This window comes from Berghia stephanieae, chromosome 12, assembly GCF_034508935.2.
Source record: "Berghia stephanieae isolate SIO BIC M18660-M18661 chromosome 12, UCSD_Bste_1.3, whole genome shotgun sequence".
NCBI classification, from domain to species: Eukaryota; Metazoa; Mollusca; class Gastropoda; order Nudibranchia; family Aeolidiidae; genus Berghia; species Berghia stephanieae.
The window spans coordinates 34,081,911-34,085,608 of record NC_088371.1 but is presented as its reverse complement, the minus strand read 5'-3'; positions in this window follow the sequence as shown (position 1 = coordinate 34,085,608).

Genomic DNA, 3,698 nt, shown 5'->3' with positions numbered 1-3,698 from the left:
GGTAGGGGGAGGTGGGGGGTTGGGGGGTAGGAGGAGGAGGTTAGGGGGGTAGGGGGGGTGGTGGGAGGTAGGTGGTAGTAGGTGGGTGGGGGGTGGGGTAGGGGGGGTGGTAGGTAGTGGGGGGGGGGGTAGGGGGGGGAGGGGGAGGTGGGGTTTGGGTATGGGTGGGAGGGGGGGGGAGGGGAGGGTTGGTGGGGGGGGGGGAGGTGGTTGGTTTGGTGGGGTGGGGTGGGTAGGGGGGGTGGTAGGGGGGGGGGTGGGTAGGGGGGTGGGGTAGGGGGGGAGTAGTGGGGGGGGGGGTAGTGGTGGGGTGGTGGGGTAGAGGGGGGGGTAGGGTGTGGTGGTGGTGGGGTAGTAGTGGGTAGGGGTGGGTAGTAGGTGTGTAGGTTGGTGGTAGGTAGGGGTGGTGGGTTAGGGGAGGTGGTGGGTTAGTAGGGGGGTAGTGGTAGGGTGGTGGGTTAGTGGGGGGTAGGTTAGGTAGGTTTGGGTGGAGGTAGGTGTTGGTAGGGGTAGGGGTTTGGTGGTGGTTGGGTGTAGGTGGGTTTTGGTAGGTGGGTTTGGTTGGTGGGTTTTGGTGGGTTTGGTAATTGTGGGTGGGTAGGTGGTAGGGGTAGGAGGGGTTTAGTTAGGTAGGGGGGTTTTGGTTTAGGTGGGGAGTTAGGGGGTAGGTTAGTGGGTAGTAGGTATGGGGTTTAGGTTTGGTAGGGTGGTGGTGTGTGGGGTGGGTAGGTTAGTGGTGGTGTTGGGGGGGGTGGGTAGGGTGGGTGGGTTTGGGTTGGGTTTTAGTGAGGGTGGGAGGTGGAGTAGGTAGTGGGGGTGTGGGTAGGTGGTATGGGGGGGGTAGTATGGGTTTAGGTAGGTGGTAGGTGTTGGGTGGTGGGTAAGGGTAGGTAGGTTGGTAGGTAGTAGGGTAGGTGGTAGTAGGTAGTGGGTGGGGTAGGTATAGGTAGGGTAGGTTGTAGGTAGGTAGGTAGGTGTAGGAGGTGGTAGGGTTGGGTAGGTGGTAGGGTAGGTGGGTAGGGTTGTGGTAGGTAGGTAGTAGGGGGTAGGTAGGGGTAGTAGGTGGTGTAGGTGGGTAGTAGGTGTGGTAGGGTATGGTGGGTAGGTAGGGTAGGTAGGAGGTTGGTGTAGGTAGGGTAGTAGGTAGGTAGGTGTGGTAGTGGTAGGTAGGGGTAGTAGGTAGGTAGGGGTAGGTAGGTGGTAGGTGGTAGGTAGGTGGTAGGTAGGGGTAGTAGGTAGGTGGGTAGGTAGGTGGGTAGGTAGGTAGGTAGTGGTAGGTAGGTAGGTGGTAGGTAGGTAGGTGGGTAGGTAGGTAGGGTAGGTAGGTGGGGTAGGTGGTAGGTGGGTAGGTAGGTGGTAGGTAGGTAGGTTAGGTGGTAGGTAGGTAGGGTAGGTGGGGTGGTGGTAGGTAGTGTGGGTAGGTAGGTAGGGTGGTAGGGTAGGTAGGTGGTAGGGTAGGTGGGGTAGGTAGTGGTAGGTGGTAGGTAGGTAGGTGGTAGGTAGGGTGGTGGTGGTAGTGTAGGTGTAGGTGGTGGGTAGGTGGTAGGTAGGTAGGGGGTGTAGGTAGGTAGGTAGGTGGGTAGGTAGGTAGGTAGGGTGGTAGGTAGGTAGGTAGGTGGTAGGGTAGGTAGGTAGGTAGGTGGTAGGGTGGTAGGTAGGTAGGGTGGTAGTGGTTAGGGGTAGGTAGGTAGGTGGTAGGTAGGTAGTAGGTGTAGGTAGGTGGTAGGGAGGTGGTGGGTAGGTAGGTAGGTTGGTAGGTAGGGTGGTAGGTAGGTAGGTGGTAGGTAGGTTAGGTGTAGGTAGGTAGGTAGGGTAGGTAGGTAGGTAGGGTAGGGTGTAGGTAGGTAGGTAGGTAGGTGGGTAGGAGTAGGTGGTGGGAGGTAGGTAGGTAGGTGGAGGTAGGTAGGTAGGTAGGTAGGTAGGTAGGTAGGTGTGTGGTAGGTAGGGGGGTAGGTAGGTGTAGGTAGGTGTAGGTAGGTAGTGGTAGGTAGGGTAGGTAGGGTAGGTAGGTAGGGTAGGGTGGGTAGGGTAGGTAGGAGTAGGTGGTAGGTTAGGTGGGTAGGTAGGGTAGGTAGGTGGTAGGGGTAGGTGGGTAGGTGGGGTGTAGGTGGGTAGGTAGGGTAGGTGGGTAGGTAGGTAGGTAGGTAGGTAGGTTAGGTAGGTAGGTAGTAGGTGGGTAGGTGGGGTGGTAGTAGTGGGGTGGTAGGTAGAGGTGGGGGGTAGGTGGTAGTAGGGTAGGTGGGTTTAGGTAGGTGGGTGTAGGTAGGGGGTGGTAGGTAGCGTAGGTGGGTAGGTAGGGTAGGTAGTGAGGTGGGTAGGTAGGGGTAGGGGGGTAGGTAGGTTAGGTAGGGTAGGTGGGGTAGGTAGGGTAGGTAGGGGTAGGTAGGTAGGTAGGTAGGTGGTGGTAGGTTAGGTGGTAGGTAGGTAGGTGGGTAGGTAGGTAGGTAGGGGGTAGGTAGGTAGGAGGTAGGTAGGTGGGTAGGTGGGGTAGGTGGTGTAGGTGGTAGGTGGTAGGTAGGTGGGTGGGTAGGTGGGGTAGTTAGGTAGGGGTAGGTAGGTAGGTAGGTAGGTAGGTTAGGTAGGTAGGTAGGGTAGGTAGGGGTAGGTAGGTGGTGGTGGGTGGTAGGTGGTAGGTGTGGGGAGGTAGGTAGGTATGGGAGGTAGGGTAGGTAGTAGGTAGGTAGGTAGGTAGGTAGGTAGTGTAGGTAGGTTAGTGGTAGGTGGTAGGTAGTTGGGTTGGTAGGTGGTGTAGTGGTAGGTAGGTAGGAGTTACTTACTTACTTACTACTTATTATTACTTACTTACTTTACTACTTATTTTTACTTACTTACTTACTACTACTTATTTACTTTTACTACTATTTTACTATTACTTACTTACTACTTATTTACTTACTTACTTACTACTTATTTACTTATTTACTACTTATTTACTTACTTACTACTTATTTACTTACTTACTACTTATTTACTTACTTACTTACTACTTATTTACTTATTTACTACTTATTTACTTACTTACTTACTACTTATTTACTTACTTACTACTTATTTACTTACTTACTTACTACTTATTTACTTACTTACTTATTACTTATTTACTTACTTACTTACTACTTACTTACTTACTATTACTTACTTACTTTACTTATTACTTACTTATTATACTTATTACTTACTTATACTTACTTACTTACTATATACTTATACTTACTTACTTACTACTTATTTACTTACTTACTTACTACTTATTTACTTACTTACTTACTACTTATTTACTTACTTACTTACTACTTACTTACTTACTTAATTACTTACTTACTTACTTACTTACTACTTATTTACTTACTTACTTACTTACTACTTACTTATTACTTACTTACTACTTACTTTACTTACTTACTTTACTACTTATTTTACACTTACTACTTTTACTACTTATTTACTTACTTACTTACTACTTATTTACTTACTACTTATTTACTTACTTACTTACTACTTATTTACTTACTTACTTACTACTTATTTACTTACTTACTTACTACTTATTTACTTACTTACTTACTACTTATTTACTTACTTACTTACTACTTATTTACTTACTTACTTACTACTTATTTACTTATTTTACTTACTACTACTTATACTACTTATTACCTTATTTACTTACTTACTACTTATTTACTTATTTACTTACT